The sequence below is a fragment of the Talpa occidentalis genome, unplaced genomic scaffold, assembly GCF_014898055.3.
Source record: "Talpa occidentalis isolate TD23 unplaced genomic scaffold, MPIMG_talOcc4v2.1 talOcc4.6, whole genome shotgun sequence".
Classification (NCBI taxonomy): Eukaryota; Metazoa; Chordata; class Mammalia; order Eulipotyphla; family Talpidae; genus Talpa; species Talpa occidentalis.
This window is the reverse complement of record NW_023604972.1, coordinates 117,537,021-117,558,140: the sequence shown is the minus strand read 5'-3', so window position 1 is coordinate 117,558,140 and position 21,120 is coordinate 117,537,021. Positions and strand designations below refer to the sequence as shown.

General features: G+C 52.4%; 1 long non-coding RNA gene across 1 annotated transcript; it reads left to right on the top strand.

Moving 5' to 3' along the window:
- Window positions 1–10,289: 10,289 nt before the first annotated feature.
- Window positions 10,290–20,818, top strand: LOC129144726 (uncharacterized). The gene is made up of 3 exons (XR_008549222.1): window positions 10,290–10,741; window positions 19,065–19,247; window positions 20,556–20,818. It is a non-coding gene; the product is annotated as an uncharacterized LOC129144726 (long non-coding RNA).
- The last annotated feature ends 302 nt before the right edge of the window (window positions 20,819–21,120 follow it).

Sequence of the window (21,120 nt, the reverse complement as noted above, 5' to 3'; positions counted from 1 at the left end):
TTCCATTTTTCCTACTTTGATTTATTTTTTATTTTATTTTTTTTTTTCTTTTTTTAAAGATTTATTTATTTATGCATACAAGAACTGGGGTACAGGCCAGAGTTGCGGGGGTTGGGGGTGAGAGGATTCAACAGAAAGAGTGGGGTCTTAATTAAGAAGAGCCCATTGCTCTTTTTTTTTTTAATTAATAAATTTTATTTTTATATTCCCCATACAATTGCAATCCCCCCATTCTGACCCCAATCCCTCCCCTCCCGCCCCCCCACCCCCCAAAAAGTGTCTCTGGTTCATAGTTTTTGTTGATTTTGATTTTCACTTTCTTATAGTTATTCATTTTCCTGGTCCCTTATTTAAGTATTCTAGATTCCTGCTATGAGTGAGACCATCCGGTATTTTTCTTTTTCTTTTGGCTTATTTCGCTGAGCATGATCCCTTCCAGCGCCATCCATGTTGCTGCAAATTGCATGTGTTTATCTTTTGAATGCTGAGTAATATTCCATGGTATATATGTACCACATCTTCTTGATCCAGTCATCTATTTTTGGGCATTTGGGTTGTTTCCACAGCTTAGCTATTGTAAATAGTGCTGCTATAAACATAGGGGTGCAGGTGTTCTTTGGAATTGATGTTTCTGTGTCCTTTGGGTAAATACCTAGATAAGCCTGTTCTTTAAACATAACTAACATCTCTGTCTCGTGGAGAAACTTGCCTGGGAACTCACTGTGTGCACTGAAAGGGAAACTCAGGGGAAATCTTCCCCAGAGTGAACCCAAGGACTCTGCACTCCAAACTCCAAAAACCACATCATATGGCACCCCACATGGGGCTTTTTCATGGCATTGGTAAGATTTCTCTAGTTTCTCTGTCTTCGTACTCTTATGAGCTCTCTCCCTAGGCCTGCCTGGGTGAACGCCTCATGCTTCTCTGTCTCATTCTCTCCCTAATCTCTTTATCATTACCAGCTCTGTTTTCTGAGAGGAGTTGGTGTTCGGCGACTCCTTGGCTGTCCTACACGGACTGAGGGGCTCAGGCCAAGGCTACTCTTTGACGGGCCCCAAAACGTGGGGGAACGGCCTTCCAGCTGCCCTAGGCCCAACCGGGTGAACGCCTCATGCCTCTCTGTCTTACTCTCTCCACAATCTCTTTTAACATTACCAGCTCTGTTTTCTGAGAGGAGTTGGTGTTCGGCGACTGCTTGGCTGTCCTACACGGACTGAGGGGCTCAGGCCAAGGCTACTCTTTGGCAGGCCCCAAAACATGGGGGAACGGCCTTCCAGCTGCCCTAGGCCCAACTGGGAAAATGCCTCCCCCATCTGTCTCATTCTCTCTAATCTCTCTCTCTCTCTCTTTTTTTTTCTTTTCTGTTTGAAAAAACAGATGGTCTAGTTTGACATTTTAGAGTAACCCATCAGTGAGAATAAAATCCACCACCTTGATCTTTATAAACTTTCCTATCTCAAGCACAAAAATACTGCAAAGAAGTTTCTATGACAGGGTAAACTTTATATTTAATGCAGTACTTTTTTTAAATTTTATTTTTATATTCCCCATACAATTGCAACCCCCCATTTTGACCCCAATCCCTCCCCTCCCGCCCCCAACCCCCAAAGAGTGTCTCTGGTTCATAGTTTTTTGTTGATTTTGATTTTCACTTTCTTATAGTTATTCATTTCCTGGTCCCTTATTTAAGTTTTCTAGATTCCTGCTATGAGTGAGACATCCGATATTTTTTTTTTTCTTTCTGGCTTATTTTGCTGCGCATGATCCCTTCCAGCGCCATCCATGTTGCTGCAAATTGCATGTGTTTATCTTTTTTGAATGCTGAGTAATATTCCATGGTGTATATGTACCACATCTTCTTGATCCAGTCATCTATTTTTGGGCATTTGGGCTGTTTCCATAGCTTAGCTATTGTAAACAGTGCTGCTATAAACATAGGGGTGCAGGTGCTCTTTGGAATTGATGTTTCTGTGTCCTTTGGGTAAATACCTAGGAGTGGAATTGCTGGATCATGTGGAAGCTCTATGTTTAGTAGGTCCAGAAATCTCCACACAGCTCTCCATAGTGGTTGGACCAGTTTGCACTCCCACCAACAGTGCAGAAGAGTTCCTTTTTCTCCACACCCTCACCAACATTTGTTGTTGCTAGTTTTTTTAATATGTGCCATTCTCACTGGTGTAAGATGGTATCTCATGGTAGTTTTGATGTGCATTTCCCTGATTACAAGTGATGTTGAACATTTTTTCATATGCCTGTTGGCCATTTGCATTTCCTCTTCAGAGAAGTTTCTTTTTAGCTCTTCTGCCCATTTTTTGACTGGATTATTTTCTTTGTTGTTGTTGAGTCTCATCAGCTCTTTGCAGATTTTTGTGATCAGTCCTTTATCATTAGTGTTGGGTGCAAAAATGTTCTCCCAGTTGGTGGGGTTTCTCTTTATTTTTGTTATTGTCTCTTTTGCTGTGCAGAAGCTCTTCAATTTGATGTAGTCCCAGCTGTTTATCTTTGCCTTCACTATCAATGCTTTGGGTGACATGTCTATAAAGATGTCTTTGATGTGAATATCACGTAGTGTTTCGCCTGTATTTCCTTCTATGTATTTTATGGTTTCAGGTCTTATGTCTAGTTCTTTAATCCATTTTGAGTTGATTTTTGTGTATGGTGTGAGGTAGTGGTCAAGCTTCATTCTTTTGCATGTAGCGACCCAGTTTTCCCAGCACCATTTATTGAACAAACTTTCTTTGCTCCAATGCATAGTCTTTGCTCCTTTGTCAAAGATTAGTTGACCATAAATCTGTGGGTTTATTTCTGGATTTTCTATTCGATTCCATTGGTCTGTATGTCTGTTCTTGTTCCAATACCATGCAGTTTTGATGATTATGGCTTTGTAGTATAGTTTGAAGTCTGGGAGTGTGATGCCTCCATTCCCTTCTTTTTTTTTCAGGAGAGCTTTGGCTATTCGGGGTTTTTTGTGATTCCATATGAATTTCATCAATAATTGTTCTATTTCTTTGAAGAATGACATTGAAATTTTGATTGGAATAGCATTGAATCTGTAGATTGCTTTTGGTAGGATGGCCATTTTAATAATGTTTATTCTTCCAATCCATGAGCAGGGGATGTCTTTCCATTTCTTTGTGTCTTCTTCTATTTCTTTTAACAGTGTTTTATAGTTTTCTTTGTATAGGTCCTTACCTCTTTTGTTAGAGTTATTCCCAAATATTTGATTTTTTTTGTTTCAATAATAAAGGGATTTTTTTTTTAATTTCTTCTTCTTCAGATTTATTGTTTGTGTATGGGAGGCTACTGACTTTTGCGTGTTGATTTTGTATCCTGCCACTTTACTGAACTGATTGATGAGTTGAATTAGTTTTTCTGTGGAGTTTTTGGGGTTCTCTATGTATATTATCATATCATCTGCAAAGAGTGATAGTTTGACTTCTTCTTTTCCTATTTGGATTCCTTGTATGTCTTTCTCTTGTCTTATTGCTCTGGCTAGGACTTCCAGTATTATATTGAAAAGCAGTGGTGAGAGTGGACATCCTTGTCTTGTTCCAGATCTTAATGGAATTGCTTTCAGCTTTTCACCATTGAGAATGATACTGGCTGTTGGCTTGTCATATATGGCCTTTATGATGTTGAGGTATGTTCCTTGTATCCCAAGAATTTCAAGGGCTTTTATCATGAATGGGTGTTGCACTTTGTCGAAAGTTTTCAGCATCTATTGATATTATCATATGGTTTTTATATTTCTTTTTGTTGATGTGTTGGATAACGTTGATTGATTTTCGGATGTTGAACCATCCTTGTGTCCCTGGAATGAATCCTACTTGGTCGTGGTGAATTATCTTATGGATACATTGTTGGATTCTGATAGCTAAAATTTTATTGGGGATTTTTGCATCAGTGTTCATTAGGGAGATTGGCCTGTAGTTTTCCTTTTTTGTTTTGTCCTTGTTCAGTTTTGGTATTAGTGTAATGTTGGCTTCATAGAACGTGTTTGGTATTGTCCCTTCCTTCTCAATTTTTTGGAAGAGTTTGTGAAGGATAGGCACTAATTCGTCTCTGAATGTTTGGTAGAATTCATTTGTAAATCCATCAGGTCCTGGGCTTTTGTTTTTGGGGAGGTTTTTGATTACCATTTCAATTTCGCTAATTGTAATTGGTCTGTTTAGGTGTTCTATTTCTTCTTTATCTAGCTTTGGGTGATTGTAGAGTTGTAGGAATTTGTCCATCTCCTCTAGATTGTTGAACTTGTTTCCATATAACTGTTCATAGTAGTTACTGATTATTCTTTTGATTTCTGCTGTATCTGTTGTGATTTCTCCTCTTTCATTTATGATCCTGTTTATTTGTGCTTTCTCCTTTTTTCCTTTGTGAGCCTGGCTAGGGGTTTGTCTATTTTATTGATTTTTTTTCGAAGAACCAGCTCTTGGTTTCATTGATATTTTGGATTGTTTTTTAGTTTCAATTTCATTTATTTCTGCTTTGGTTTTTATTATTTCTTTCATTCTACTGGTTTTGGAGTTTTTTTGTTGTTCTTTTTCTAGATCTTTGAGCTTCGAGATTAGGTTGTTTCTTTGAGTTCTTTCTTGTTTCTTGATGTGAGCCTCTATTGCTATATATTTTCCTCTTATTACTGCTTTTGCTACATCCCATACATTTAGGATATTGTTGTCCTCCTTGTCATTCAATTCAAAAAATTTTTTAATTTCTTCTTTGATCTCCTCATTAGTCCAGTGGTCTTCCAGTAGTGTGGTTTTTTAATCTCCATGAGGTAGGAAAGTTCCTTGCCTTCTTTTTATGGTTTATTTCTAGTTTGATGCCTTCATGGTCAGAAAAGATGGTTGGTATGATTTCAATCTTGGTGTATCTGTTGATGTTTGTCTTGTGCCCCAGTATGTGATCGATCCTGGAGAATGATCCGTGTGCGCTTGAGAAAAATGTGTACTCCGTTTTTTGGGGGTTTAGTGTTCTATAGATGTCTGTTAAGCCCAAATGCTCTAGGTCCTTATTTAGAGCTTTAGTTTCTTATTTTTTGTCTTGTTGATCTATCCATTGTTGATAGTGGTGTGTTGAAGTCTCCCACTACGTATGTGTTTTCTCTGATGTCTGTTTTCAGAGATGACAACAGTTGTCTGATATATTTTGGTGCTCCTTCATTTGGTGAGTATATGTTAATGAGTGTTATTTCTTCTTGAAGTATTGTCCCCTTGATCATAATGTAGTGACCATTGGGGTCTCTTTTTATCTTTTTGAGTTTGAAATCTGTTTTATCTGATATAAGTATAGCTGTTCCTGCTTTCTTTTTTGGTCCATTTGCTTGTAGGATTGTTTTCCATCCTTTAACTTTGAGTCTATTTTTATCTTTTGTAGCTAAATGTGTTTCCTGGAGACAGCGAAAGGTTGGGTTTTGTTTCTTAATCCAGGCTGCAACTCTGTGTCTTTTTGTTAAAGAGTTTAGTCCATTTACATTTAGAGTTAATATTGATATGTTAGCATCTGTATTTGCCATTGTGTTTGTCTTTCCTTTGATTTTATTTATTTATTCTTTTAATAACTTATTTTTTTTTTGGCCTTCTTTCATTGTTATTCGTCCCTCTGAGGTTCTGGCTTTAGGATTCCTTATAGTATTTTTTGGAGTGGGGGTTTAGTCGTAATGAAATTCCAGAGTTTCTCTTTGTCTGGGAAGGTCCTTATTCTTTCTTCATAGAGGAAGGAGAGCTTTGCGGGATAGAGTATTCTTGGTTGGCATCTGTTTTCTTGGAGTCTGTTGATTATGTCCCTCCACTCTCTCCTTGCCCGTAGTGTTTCTTCGGAGAAGTCTGATGTCAGCCTGATTGGTTTTCCTTTGAATGTTATCTGTTTCTTCCCTCTTGTCAGCTTCATTATTTTTTCCTTGTCCTGGATTCTTGGGAGCTTTACTATTATGTGTCTTGCTGTATTTTTCCTTTCGTTGTGGAAGTTTGGTGTTCTTCTTGCTTCTTGTATATCAATTTTCAGCTCCTTCTTCACATTTGGGAAGTTTTCTTCAATTATCTCTTTGAATATTTTCTCTGTTCCTACATATCTCTCCTCTCCTTCTGGTATTCCTATAACTCTTATATTTCCTTTCCTCATGGAGTCAGATAGTTCCCGAAGTCTTTCTTCGGTCTTTTTCCTTCATACTTCTCTTTCCTTTTCTGTTTTGGTTCTTTTTATTTCTGTGTCTTCAAGAGTACTTATTAGTTCTTCCATTTCATCTATTCTGCTTTCATTGCTTTTCCCAGAGTTCTTTAGTTCCTCCATTAATTCTTTGATCTCCTGTGTTTCTTTTGCTTCCCCCTTTAGGGACTCAATTTCAGTCTTCTGATCGTTGATTATTTTTCTCATATCATTGTTTTCCTTTATGAGTTCTGTCACTTTTTTAATCATGGCAATTTTAAATTCTTTTTTTCTGGAAGGCTTAGAAGTTATTCCAAGTTACTGTCGTTGCAATCTGGGGGGTGGTTTTCTTTTTGTGGTGTGCTTTTTTCCTGAGGAGTTGTTAGGTTGCATGTGGTTCTTCTACTCCCTACTGTCTGTTTTCTAGTTTGTCATATGCATTGGGACACTGTGTTGCTGGGACTGGCCGGCATCTTGGGTGAACTTCTCCGCTCCCCTCTGGCTCTTCCGGGAGCCATCTGTCGGTTTCAAGCAGTCTTTACTGAAGAAAGGTCCCTGTTCTAAAATGCCGATGTGGGGACACACTCCCCTGTGCGCCTGGTCTGCCCTGGCGGTGGGTTCCTGCTCCCCCTCTGGGCTTGGACTGCAGGCCAGAAGGGGCCTGGCATGGGCGAACTTCCCCACTCACCTCTGGCTCCTGAGGGAGCTTTCTGCTGGTTTCAGGCAGTCTTTACTGAAGAAATGTCCCTGTTCTAAAATGGCGATGTGGGACGCACTCCCTGCGTGTCCGGTCTCAGGCACACTCTTCTGCGCTCCCGGTCTGCCCCGGCCGTGTGTGCCCGCTCCCCCTGTGGGCTCAGACTGCTGATGGGAAGGGGCCTGGTGTAGGCTAACTTCCCAGCTGGCCACTGTCTCCTCTGGGATCCTTCTGCTGTTTTCAAGCAGTGTTTTCTGAAGAAAGGTCCCTGTTCTATGGGGTGTTAGTGACTTTTTTCTGGTCGCTAGGTGGCGCCAGAGATCTCTCCTAATGTCCTTGGGGAGCTGTTTTTTTCACCCCGTGGGACAGGGAACAGAGCAGGAATGGTAGGGTAAACCTCAATGGCTTTGGGGTGCTGTGTCTGCCTTGTGCCCCACCGTCGTGGAGAACCCATGCCCCGAATTTCGTGCCTCAGGTCTCAGTTCCAAAGCCCTCAGGTCCAGGACGCGGACTGTAGCCCAGTTCAATGGCCGCAGAAATGGCGCTTTTTGCACCCCGCTCTCGTGCCTGGGCGCCTGGTTCCTGATTACTCAGTGAGGGACTTTCACCTCAGTGAGGGCCCCAGCACATCTCCCCGCAAGCTTAGGTCGCAGGCGCGGGGACCTGGGCAGCCTATCCGCGTTTGCTTTTCAAGCGCGCCGCTTTTCCCGCGCAAGCTTACTGGCCGGCCCAGGGCTGTGTGCAGGTCTCCAGAGTCTCTGTTGTTCTCTAATGGCACGGGGAGCCGTTCGCTCACCTCCGCGGCGAATCCTGCAGGATTCTCCACAGCTCCCGTTCACGGGATGTGGTGGCTTAAATAGTTCCTTTCCACTCTCAGTCCCGCTTGATGCGTAGTTTGTTCTTGTTGGTCGTTTTAGTTTGTTGTTTTCCTCCTCTCTGTTGGTCGGAGAGTGCCGCCTCTGTGGGTGGGGAAGGAGGGTAGCAGGGTTCTGCGCTTTCCTCCCTTCTAGTCCTCTTTTATGGCAACTTTCTTCTTCGTGTAGTTTGCTGGAGTCGTCCGTTTATCTTCCGTGTCCCAGTTCTCACTGGGACCTGCCGCTTTTTCTCCCTACTAACTTTTTTTTAATGGGAGATCTTACTCGCAGCGTCTCCTCGCCACCATGTTGATCCACCTGTTTCTCCAATCTCTCTCTTTTTAAAAAAGATTTATTTATTTATGCATATAAGAACTAGGGTATAGCCCAGAGGTTCAGGGGGTTGGAGTGAGAGGATTCATCCAAGACAGAGTGGGGAGGAGAACAGGCAGACTGACTGAAATACACTGCTGAGGGGAGCAGTGGGGAGACAGGAGAGGTCTGCTGCACCATGTGGGTAGCTCCCTGTGCGCGGATCAGGATCCAACTTGTGCTGCAGTAGCTGATAGTTTCATAGTGCTGATGGTAAACACCTCAGGCCACCAGGAAGGACTTATCCAATCTCTTTATCATTACAAACTCGTTTTCTGAGAGGAATTGCTGTTCCCCCACTGTTTCTCTGTCCTATAATGACTGAGGGAAGGTATGTAGAGCCCTGATAATTGGAAATCAGGTGAGTATTTGGTTGAGGCTCCAGGAGTCCCGGGCACTCACTGCCATTCACAAGAAAAATCAGTTTTGCCTATGTTTGGACACAGCTTGGTTGAACTCTGCAGAATACCCTTACGACTTTTTTTTCTGCAAGCATAGGGGCTGTATCCAGGCCGGTGGAGCGTGTAAGGGCGATCTGCAGTCTGTCTCTGTGTCGGTAACACTCCGTGCTGGAGCTGCAGTCTCCGTGTCCTCGCAGGCCAGCGGCCCCGACAGTCAGGACTCCTGCCTTAACAGGGACGGGGCTGCCTGCACTCAGAGGGCCTTGCTGGCTCCCGGCACCGTTAGGCGCTCCATGGGGGTCTCCTGACCGCTGCAGGAGGCAGGGCTGTGGGCGCCCCTGGGCTCTCAGACTCAGTTCAGCTGCAGCTGTAAGGGCAGCCCCGGCTCTCTCGTCGGGCGGCTGAAGCACCGCCAAGCGTCCACTGCGAGCCGGCCGTTTTCCCCGTGGCGGTCCACCCCGTTCATCCCTAACTCCCTCCCTGGCACACCAACCTTCCCTCCACCCTGCCGGTGAGCAGCTGCAAAAGACCAGTCCAGCAGCCCAACTGGTTTGGAGGTAGCACTTCCCCAAGTCCTGTGCATGCAATATTATTAACACGCCCAAGTTGAGTCCAGTTGTAGGAGGGAATGAATGTGAAGAGCCGTGAGCGGCTGCGCACACAGAGCAGGTGGAGGGAAGCATGGGGGCCATCACCCAGCCAAGAGCCAACGTCCACTGCGATGCCAGGGCGCCCCTGGCCGACGTCTCCAGTGCAGCGGCCGTAGCACCTGTGCGGCGGGCCCCTCGGCCGCCGGGCCTCGGGCTGCTTGTGCGCCCAGGCTGCGGAGACGAGGTGGCCTGCCCCGGGCTACGTGGTACCGAGGTGGTCTGGTCTCTGGACAAGACGCCCTCGCTCGCGCTTCACTGCAGCCTCCCTCAAGGGCTGGCAAGCAGTTCCCCATCGCGGTCACCGCTGTCACGTGGCGCTTCTCCCAGCACGGGATAGAAGCCAAGTGGCCAACGACCAGACTCTTCGCCTGCCGACGTAGCCAGAGCTTATGACTCTGGACAGCACCCCTGGAGTCCCAGGCCGCCTTCGCACCGGCCACAGCAGGCTGCTGCAGGGCTTGCACGCGCACCCAGGCGGTTGCACGCAAGCCCTTCAGCTGCTGGCGGAGGCAGAGCGTACCTGGTACTCCCGCCCCAGTGTGTCTACTCTCCAGGCCCTGGGCGGGTCAGGCCAGCGGAGACACAACGGCACGGTAACACAGAGAACATAAATGCAGCAGCTGCAAGAAGAATCGAGAAACGTGCTCCCCGCTACCACGAACGCGGCTCTGGACTACCGCAGAGCGCGGCTCTCCGCGTAAACCAATGCCTTTCCCGCGGCAGCCGGACTCCGGCTCTGGTTTAATCGCACGCGAGGCTCCAGCCGACGTGCTACTTCCAGACCAGCTCCACCCGACTGGCCGCGCTGCAGCCGCTCCCCGCGGGGTTCGGAGGGAGGGGGCTGCGGTTCGGAGGGAGGTTCGGGGGCGGGCGGGGCGGGGGTTTGTGGAGCGGCGCGCGGCCGGCCCGCTCGCGCCCACCGCCAGGCGGTGCTGCCGCCGCCTTGGAGAAGCCGGGGCTGCGCTCTGAGCTGCAGCTGAAACGGAGTCTGAGAGTCCGCGGGCTCGGGCAGTCCTGCCGGCCGGGCTGCCGCGGTCAGGAGGCCTCCGTGGAGCACCCACCGGCGCCAGGAGCCGGCAAGGGCCGGCCGACAGTCCACCCAGTCCCGGGCAAGGTAGGCGTCCTGGCATCGGTCGCCGGACCCGAGCGTTGCGCACAGGGAGGCCGACTGCAGAGCGGCGCGTCACGCTGGCCCGGGCTCCAAATCCCCCAGGCCTTGCAGGGGAGACATGAAAAGGCTTTATGCTTCCTCGGCAACATTTCATCAAGGGTGTATGTTAATGCAGGAGAAACCGATTTTTCTTTGCAAAAGCCCGTGGAAATCGAAAAGAAACCATAGTCACCTCCTCCAAAAGGGGCGTGGTCATCGCTGGTCACCCCGTCGCCCCGCCTCTGCAAACCCCGGCGTCGGGAACTTGCTCCGGAAACGCCTTCCACTTCCTTTTGCGCGTGGAGAAGCTGCAGGTTGCGACCGCGGAGCTCCCCAGCGCTGTCCAGCTTGAGGGGGTCCTCCTGGGCAAGATGGTTTCCAGCTCAGTGAAATGCTTTTATCCACTCCAGCACTCTGGGGTTTTGCTGTTGTTGTTGTTGTTGTTCTTTTAACTTATCGTCGAGGGAAATTGGAAGGTAAGTGGAGCCCTTGGAATCGGGAATCGGGTGAGTTTTCGGCTATGAGGCTCCGGGAGCCCCGGCTGTCACTGCCTCCAGTTTCGTTTCTCATTTCCACCGGCACTGACAAGAAAAATCAGTTCAGCCTGCGTTTGGACATAGCTTGGTTGAACTGTGCTCAGGAGGCTTAAAGGCTTTTTTCCTGCAGGGCTTGGGGATGTATCGAGCCCGGTGGAGCGTGTAACACGGCGGTCTGCAGCCTGTCTCGTGTCAGCAGCGCTGCGCCCCGGCGCGGTCTCCGTGTCCTCGCAGGCCAGCGGCCCCGACAGTCAGGGCTCCCGCCTTAACCGGGGCGGGGCTGCCTGCACTCAGAGGGCCTTGCTGGCTCCCGGCACCGTTAGGCGCTCCATGGGGGTCTCCTGACCGCGGCAGGAGGCAGGGCTGTGGGCGCCCGCGGGTTCTCAGACTCAGTTCAGCTGCAGCTGTAAGGGCAGCCCCGGCTCTCTCGTCGGGCGGCTGAAGCACCGCCAAGCGTCCACTGCGAGCCGGCCGTTTTCCCCGTGGCGGTCCACCCCGTTCATCCCTACTCCGCTCCCCCGCACACCCACCTTCCCTCCACCCCGCCGGTGAACGGCTGCAGCAAGACCACTCCAGCAGCCCAGCTGGTTTGGAGGTAGCACTTTCCCTAGACCTGTGCGTGCGATAGTATGAACGCCCCAAGTTGAGTCCGGCTGTGGCTGGGAACGACGTTTGCAGAGCAGGGAGCGCCTGCGCACTCGAGGTAGGTGGAGTGAACGTGGGGGCCATCGCCGAGCCGGGAACCAACGTCCACTGCGATGCCAAGGGCGCCCTCTGGCCGAGGTCTCCAGTGCAGCGGCTGCAGCGCCTGTGCGGCGGGCCCCTGGGCCGCCGGGCTTCGGGCTGCTTGTGCGCCCAGGCTGCGAAGACGAGGTGGGCTGCCCTGGGCTCTGTGGTACCGGGGTGCTCTGGACCCTGGACAAGACGCCCTCGCTCGTGGTTCCACTGCAGCCTCCCGCAGGGGCTGGCAAGCAGTTCCCCGTCGTGGTCACCGCTGTCACGTGGCGCTTCTCCCAGCACGGGATTGAAGCCAAGTGGCCAACGACCAGACTCTTCGCAGGCCGGCGGAGCCAGAGCTTGGGACTCGGCACCGCTGACCGCAGAATCCCAAAACAGGCTGCTCCAGGACTTCCACGCGGACCCAGGAGGTCGTACGCAAGCCTTTCTGCTGCTGGCGGAGGCAAAGTGTACAGAGGGTCCAGCAGCCCCCGTGTGTCTACTCTCCTGGCCCTGGGCGGAGTCAGGCCAGCGGTGACACAACTGGACCGTATCAAATAGAAGTTGGGGAACCGAAGCTGAAAGAAGACTCTAGAAATGCTCTCCCCGCTCCAACGAACGTAGCTCCCCTCTATAGGCTCCCCGCTACTGGCGCACGAGGCTCCCCACTACTGGCGCATGCGGCTCCCCGCTCTCGGTGAAAGCGGCTGGCAAACGAAGCTCCCAGTTTTGGGCGAACGCTGCTCCGTGGCGAGGACGACCTCGGCTCAGGGCTAAGCGCGAAAACGCTGCTCCCCGGTAAGGGCGATCGCGGCTCCCAGCTTTGGGCAGACGCTGCTCCCTTTGGTGGCCAAACGCGGCTCCCCGCTAGGGGCGAATACTTCTCCCTGCGATGGGCAAACGCAAGTCCCCGCTATGCGCAAACCTAGCTCCCTGATTTGGGCGAGCTAAGCTCCCCATTACTGCCAGCGCTGCTCCCCGCTATGGGCAAACGCTGTTCTGGTTTTCTGAGCGAAAACCGCAGCCAGCCACGGGCAAACCACGCTGCCACCGCGGGCGAACTCGGCTCCCCGCTGCTGGCGAACGCTGCTCCCCGCTAGGAGGACGCCGCTCCCCGCCGCAGCGGGACTCCGGGGCCCCTTATATCGCAAGCTTGGTGGTGCTGCCGCCGCGCGCGGAAAGTCGGGGCTGCACTTTGAGCTGCAGCTGAAACTGGGTCTCAGAAGGCGCGGGGGTGGGGGGGGGCCGCAGTCCTGCCGGCTGCCACAATCAGGAGGTCTCCGTGGAGCGGCTCATGGTGCCAGAGCCAGCAAGGGTCGGCCGACTGCAGCCGCACCCACCCGGCAAAGGCAGGAGTCCTGACAGTCGGGGCCTGCTCGCCTAGGAGCCCAGAAGACGGCGGGCATCGGGAATCAGCGCTGCTGACGCGGAGACAGACTGGAGATCCGCTTGTTACGCTAGACCCGGCTCCATATACCCAAAGCCCTGCAGAAAATAAAAGGCCTAAAAGCGTCGTCAGCAAAATTGAATCTGGTAGCAGGTGAGCAGCCGGTGCCGCGACTCCCAGAGTCCATTTCACTCACTGCGCTTCTAACTTAAGTGCGTATTAAAGGCCTAGAAATACAGAAACTAACCCCAGTGCTTTCGAAGCTCACATCGTCTGGAGGAATCTTTGCTAAAATGGGACCCCGGGGTCGGCGACAGCAGTTGTGCCTTGGTCCACACGGCTAACGCACATGCTGGGGAAAATAACGAGGGCGCCTCCAGGTGCCCTGACCTGTTGCACCAGCAAAGGACGGTGGCGGCTTAGGTGCTGCCTCACGGCGGGGAAACCGCAGCTCCCTGCAGCCACAACGTCTCCGCTTCGCGACAGAATCGGTGCTTGCTGGGCAACACAGCAGGACAGAAGGGAAAACGCCTGCACGGTGTGCGGAGCGTCAGAGACCCTACCCACAAAACAGTGTCTCCGAGCGCCCCAAAGAACTGGCCCCGGCAGGTGCCAGACGATGCAGTGCACGGCGCTGTGGGCAGAGGCACGCGTCTCCGCGTGTCTAGCGAGCGCTGCGCCAACAAACCACGCGCCTGACGGAAAAATGAATTTTCGTTTCGCGGGCTCTCGACGACGCAGAAGCAAAGCGCAGGCAATAAGCGACCCCAGCGGCAAGGAGGAACTTCAGGAGACAGTGACCCAGGCAGAAATGGACTACGAACACCGCAGGTGCTTAAGAATGTGGGCAACGGTCGTCCACTGCAATGCCAAGGGCTCCAGCTGGCTGAGGTCCCCAGTGCGGTGGTGGGACAACCGGGCCTGGCTCCCGGCAAGGCGAGCAGCTGCAGTGTGGGTGAGCAGGGTCCCTGAGTGACAGTAGCTCCCCTCTAAGGACGACGTAGGCTCCCCGCTAAGAACGATCCCACCTCCTGGCTAAGAGTGATCGCAGCTCCAGGCTAAGAACGATCTCAGCTCCAGGCTAAAAATGATCGCAGCTCCCGGCTAAGAACGATCAGAGCTCCTGGCTAAGAATGATCGCAGCTCCTGGCTAAGAACGATCACAGCTCCTGGTTAAGAACGATCAAAGCTCCTGGCTAAGAACGATCAAAGCTCCTGGCTAAGAACGATCAAAGCTCCTGGCTAAGAATGATCGCAGCAGCTCATGGCTAAAAAACGAAGCTCCAGGCTAAGAACGATCACAGCTCCAGGCTAAAAATGATCGCAGCTCCCGGCTAAGAACGATCAGAGCTCCTGGCTAAGACCAATCACAGCTCCACGCTAAGAACGATCACAGCTCCCAGCTAAGAATGATCTCAGCTCCCCGCTAAGAACGATCACAGCTCCTGGTTAAGAACGATTGCAGCCCCAAAGAACAGGCCCCGCATGTGCTTAAGAATGCCTTTTATTTTACGGGCCAGAATCTGCTCTTCGGGACCTTTGCACAAAGGCGCCTGCGGGAATCTCAGGACCGGGAGCACCGACGATCCCCGCAGCAGCAGCCACAGGTCAACACAGTGTGCACGACGCGACGAATCCACTCCAAGCAGACCGAGCGAAATCGGGGACGTCGCCGAGCGGGCAATGGTCGTCCACTGCGATGCCAAAGGCTCCGGCTGCCCGAGGTCCCCAGTGCGGCAGTGGGACGACCGGGCCTGGCCGCCCGGCCAGGCGAGCGGCTGCAGCGTGGGTGAGCAGGGTCCCTGGTCCGCTGGGCTTCGGGCTGCTTCTGCGCCCCAGGCTGCGGAGACGGAGTGGGCAGCGCTGCGCTCCCGCGTGCCGAGGTGCTCTGGGCTGTGGTCGAGACGTCCTCCTGCAGGTAGTGCCACTGCAGGGGCGCTTCTCCCAGCACGGGATAGAAGGGCAGTGGCCAGGCACCAGAATCTTCAGAGGTCGGCAGAGCCAGAGTTTGGGACTCTGGATCGCTGGTCGCAGAATCCCAGGCCGCCTTCACACGGTCAAGAAGAGGCTGCTCCATGGCTTTTGCGCCACTGTGATGCCAAGGGCTCTGGCTGACCGAGGTCTCCAGTGCGATGGTGCGATGACTAGGCCAGGCCACCCAGCCAGGCGAGTGGCTGCAGCATTGGTGAGCAGGGTCCCTGGGCTGCCCGCCTTCGGGCTGCTTCTGCGCCCCAGGCTGCGGAGACGGAGTGGGCAGTGCTGCGCTCTGGCAAGCCGAGGTGCTCTGGGTTCTGGTCATGACACCCTCGTGCAGGTTCTTCCATTGCAGCCTCCAGCACGGGCTGCCAAGCAGTTCCCCGTGGTGGTTACCGCGGTCCCGCGGTGCTGCTCCCAGCACGGGATAGAGGGGCAGTGGCCAGCGACCAGAATCTTCAGAGGTCGGCATAGCCAGAGCTTGGGACTCTGGATCGCTGGCTACGGAATCCCAGGCCGCCTTCAAACCGTCGAGAAGAGGCTGCTCCATGGCTTTTGAGCGGACCCGGGAGGACACAAGCCTTTCTGCTGCTGGAGGAGGCAAAGTGTACAGAGGGCCCAGCAGCCCCACTATGTATACTCTCCTGGCCGTGGGTGGAGTCAGGCCAGCGGTGACGCAACTGGACAGCATCAAATAGAATTTGGGAAACAGAAGCTGAAAGAAGAATCTAGAAATGCGTCTCCCCGCTCAACAGTAGCTCCCCTCTAGTGACGACATAGGCTCCCCACAAAGAACGATCACAGCTCCTGCTAAGAACGATCGCAGCTCCAGGCTAAGAATGATCAGAATGATCGCAGCTCCCCTAAGAACGATCACAGCGCTAAGAACGATCACAGCTCCTGCTAAGAACGATCGCAGCTCCCCTAAGAACGATCACAGCTCCTGGCTAAGAAAGATCTCAGCGCTAAGAACGATCTCAGCGCTAAGAACGATCGCAGCTCCCCTAGGAACGATCGATCGCAGCTCCCCTAAGAACGATCGCAGCTCCCCTAAGAACGATCCAGCTCCCCTAAGAACGATCAAAGCTCCTGGCTAAGAACGATCTCAGCGCTAAGAAAGATCGCAGCTACAGGCTAAGAATGATCACAGCTCCCCTAAGAACATCGATCGCAGCTCCCCTAAGAACGATCGCAGCTCCCCTAAGAACTATCGCAACTCCCCTAAGAAGGATCACAGCTCCTGCTAAGAACGATCTCAGCTCCAGGCTAAGAATGATCCCAGCTCCCCTAAGAAGGATCGAAGCTCCTGGCTAAGAATGATCGCAGCTCCCGGCTAAGAACGATCACAGCTCCTGGCTAAGAACGATCTCAGCGCTAAGAACGATCGCAGCTCCCCTAGGAACGATCGCAGCTCCCCAAGAACGATCGATCATCACAGCTCCCCTAAGAACGATCGCAGCTCCCCTAAGAACAATCCAGCTCCCCTAAGAACGATCAAAGCTCTTGGCTAAGAACGATTTCAGCGCTAAGAAAGATCGCAGCTCCAGGCTAAGAATGATCGCAACTCCCCTAAGAACGATCGCAGCTCCCCTAAGAACGATCACAGCTCCAGGCTAAGAATGATCGCAGCTCCCCTAAGAACGGATTGCAGCTCCCCTAAGAATGATCGCAGCTCCCCTAAGAACAATCGATCACAGCTCCCCTAAGAACGATCGCAACTCCCCTAAGAAAGATCGCAGCTCCCCTAAGAACTATCGCAGCTCCCCTAAGAACGATCACAGCTCCAGGCTAAGAACGACGCAGCTCCCCTAAGAATGATCACAGCTCCCCTAAGAACGATCCCAGCTCCCCTAAGAACAATCGATCACAGCTCCAGGCTAAGAACAATCGATCGCAACTCCCCTAAGAACTATCACAGCTCCCCTAAGAACAATCGCAGCTCCCCTAAGAATGATTGCAGCTCCCCTAAAAATGATCGCAGCTCCCCTAAGAAGGATCCCTGCTCTCCTAAGAATGATCGCAACTCCCCTAAGAACGATCGCAGCTCCCCTAAGAATGATCGCAGCTCCCCTAAGAATGATCGCAGCTCCCCTAAGAAGGATCCCTGCTCCCCTAAGAATGATCGCAGCTCCCCTAAGAACGATCGCAGCTCCCCTAAGAAAGATCGCAGCTCCCCTAAGAACTATCGCAGCTCCAGGCTAAGAACGATCGCAGCTCCCCTAAGAAGGATCGCAGCTCCCCTAAGAATGATCGCAGCTCCCCTAAGAAAGATCACAGCTCCCCTAAGAACGGATCATGGCTCCCCTAAGAACGATCGCAGCTCCCCTAAGAAAGATCGCAGCTCCCCTAAGAAAGATCTCAGCTCCTGGCTAAGAACGATCACAGCTCCTGGTTAAGAACGATTGCAGCCCCAAAGAACAGGCCCCGCATGTGCTTAAGAATGCCTTTTATTTTACGGGCCAGAATCTGCTCTTCGGGACCTTTGCACAAAGGCGCCTGCGGGAATCTCAGGACCGGGAGCACCGACGATCCCCGCAGCAGCAGCCACAGGTCAACACGGTGTGCACGACTCGACGAATCCACTCCAAGCAGAGCGAGCGAGATCGGGGACGTCGCCGAGCGGGCAACTGTCGTCTACTGCGATGCCAAAGGCTCCGGCTGCCCGAGGTCCCCAGTGCGGCAGTGGGACGACCGGGCCTGGCCGCCCGGCCAGGCGAGCGGCTGCAGCGTGGGTGAGCAGGGTCCCTGGTCCGCTGGGCTTCGGGCTGCTTCTGCGCCCCAGGCTGCGGAGACGGAGTGGGCAGCGCTGCGCTCCCGCGTGCCGAGGTGCTCTGGGCTGTGGTCGAGACGTCCTCCTGCAGGTAGTGCCACTGCAGGGGCGCTTCTCCCAGCACGGGGTAGAAGGGCAGTGGCCAGGCACCAGAATCTTCAGAGGTCGGCAGAGCCAGAGTTTGGGACTCTGGATCGCTGGTCGCAGAATCCCAGGCCGCCTTCACACGGTCAAGAAGAGGCTGCTCCATGGCTTTTGCGCCACTGTGATGCCAAGGGCTCTGGCTGACCGAGGTCTCCAGTGCGATGGTGCGATGACTAGGCCAGGCCGCTGCCCGGCCAGGCGCGTGGCTGCAGCATTGGTGAGCAGGGTCCCTAGGACGGGAGAAGGCAACTCCCTGCTATGCGCAAACGTGGCTCCCTGATTTGGGCGAACCCTACTTCCCTCTATGGACAAATGCTGCTCAGGGTTTCTGAGGGAGCTCCGCAGCCCGCCACGGCCAAAGGACGCCGCCAACACGCGCGAACTCGGCTCCCCGCTACTGGCTAAGGGGCTGCCCACTATGGACGACCCAGGCTCCCTGCTACTGCCGAACGCGACTCCCCCATGGGCAAATATTGCTCCCAGCTGTGGGCGAACGCAACTCCCTGCTATGCGCAAATGTGGCTCCCTGATTTGGGCGAACTAGGCTCCCCATTACTGGCGAACGCTGCTCCCGGCTATGCGCAAACGCTGCTCCGGGTTTCCGAGCGAACGCGCAGCCAGCCACGGGCAAAACGCGCTGCCACCATGGGCGAAGTCGGCTCCCCGCCGCTGGAGATGGCAGCTCCCTGCTCTCCGCCAAAGCCGCTGGCTAACGCAGCTCCCCCTCCAGGGCGAACGCTGCTCCCCGCTAGGAGGACGCCGCTCCCCGCTGCAGCGGGACTCAGGCGCCCCTTATATCGCAAGCACAGGTTATGGGGGTGACTGCAGCAGCCGCCACCCAGAAAACAGCGACCTCGTGGCTACCACAGGGCGGTGCTGCCGCCGCGCGCGGAAAGCCGGGGCTGCACTTTGAGCTGCAGCTGAAACTGGGTCACAGAAGGGGCGGGCACCCGCAGTCCGGAGGCCTCCGTGGAGCGGCTAACGGTGCCGGAGCCAGCAGGACTGGCCGACCGGAGGCAGCCCGGTCCCGGACAAAGACAAGAGTTCTGGCTGTCGGAGCCCGCTGGGCTGCGAGGCCACGGAGACCCCCAAAGTCGGAACGCAGCGTTGCTGACACGGAGACAGGCTGCAGATCCCCGTGTTACACGCTGGACTGGGCTCCATATACCCCCAAGCCCTGCAGCAAAGCAGCATTTAAGCCCCGTCAGCAAAATTTCATTGAGAGTGCATGGAAACGTAGGCCAAACTGATTTTTCTTTACAAACAACCAGGGGAATCAGAAAGGAAACTGTAGTCACCTTCGCCAAAGGGGGCGGTCATCACTTTTCACCCCATCGCCCCACTCTCTGGAAAGCCGGGTGCACTAAACGCGATCGGGGAATGCTGGTCGTCGAATCTGCAGGTGCACAGCTCTGAGCATCCCAGCGGTTTCCAGCTTAAAGTCCTCCTCCTTGGTAAGTTCGATTCCGGCTCAATAAAATATTCTTACGGACTCCAGCACTCTAGTGTTTTTTCTTTTAAGTTATCCTGGAGGGAAATTGGAAGGTAAGTGGAGCGCAGATAATCTGAAATCGTGTGGAGTCCGCGATGAGGCTCCTGGAGTCCACGGTACACACTGACTCAGATTCATTTCTCATTTCCACTGACATGTACAAGAAAAATCAGTTTCACCTTGGTTTCGACATACGCTTGATAAAACATTGCTGAACAGGCTTAGAGTCTTTTTATGTGCAGGGCTTGGGGGTATATAGAGTCCAGTCCCGCGTGTACTGGTGATCTGCAGTCTGTCTCCCTGGTAGCAACTCTCCGTTTGGGTGTCCTTGGTCACTGTGGCCTCACAGCCAAATGGGCCGACAGCCAGAAGTCCTGCTGTGGCTGGGACAGTGCTGCCTCCCCTTGGCCATCCCTTGCTGGCTGCTGGCTCGTCAGTCCTCCATGGGTGCCTTCTGACAGCTTAAGCCAACAGGACTGCCAACATCTGTGGTTCCTCAAAATTAGTTTCAGCTGCATCTGAATGTGCAGCCATGGCTTTCTCCAAGGGCAGGGGCGGCAGCACTACCAAGCAGTGTTCCTCAGCTGGCTGTTCCTCCCAGCTCAGCCATGGCACAACCCTGTGGGGAGCGGCTCTGGCACACAGGTCCAGCCCAGCTGCTTTGCCCCCTAGCACGTTTCCACTAGATCCCTGAGTGTAATAGGTCAGGCGCCTCCACAGACCAGTTGTACTGGGGAACTCTGTGCCCAGACCCTATGAGTGTGGCTGGCCCGACAGCCTCTTACTGAATACCCGGAGTCCCTGGAGGAGAATGGCAGACTTTACAGAAGACTTTACTCAGCGAAGGTCTTCAGTTCTTACGGAGACTTGTGGAGGATGAGCCCTTGGTTCTTTGGGCAGAAACACAGAGCATAATGCAGAAAGACTCCCCCTGAACAGAAGGGGCTTCATCAGCATGCACCCCCGCAAATTGTGCCCGCGGGCCACAGACGCGGTCTCAGAGAACACGGGAACAATAAGTGAAGTCAGAGCGGTGGAGCTGGGTCAGGGAAAGGGAATGAGCGAACGGACGACGGATGACGGTGGTGCAGACTGTCTGTGAGGCGAGGCCGAGCTATGCTGCAGATGTACAGAGAAATTTACTCCTTATCTACTGATGGAGAGGAGGTGATGGCTTATGTTTTTTTTTTTTTTATAGAGGCATGTTTTATTTATTTATTTATTTATTTGTTTTGTTTGTTTGTTTTGTTTATACATGCACTGGGTACAGTCAGAACCACGGGAGGTCGAGAGAATTCACCAGAGCCAGATCGGGGAGCAGAGCAGGCAGAAGGACCGAAGTACACTGCTGAGGGGAGCAGCAGGCGGCAGGAGAGGTCTGCGCGCCATGTGGGACCCTCCTCCGGTGGCCGGGGAGCAGCCAGGGATCGAACCGGGCGCCGCAGAGGCTGCGGGCAGCTTCGCAACCCAGCGTTCAACCGCTGCACCACCAGGGAGGCCCGATGGCTTATGTTTTAAAATAAACTAGCTTCAAACCCCACCGACTGGGAGAAAATTTTTGCACACACACTAATGATAAAGAACTGATCGCAAAAATCTACAAAATGCTGATGAGACTCAACAAAAACAAAGAAAATAATACAGTCAAAAAATGGGGCAGAAGTGCTAAAAAGAAACTTCTCCAAAGAGGAAATGCAAATGACCAACAAGCATATGAAAAAATGTTCAACATCACTAGTAATCAGGGAAATGCAAATCAAAACTACCATGAGATACCATCTCACACCAGTGAGAATGGTATTTAAAAAATGGTATTAAAAAAACTAGCAACAACA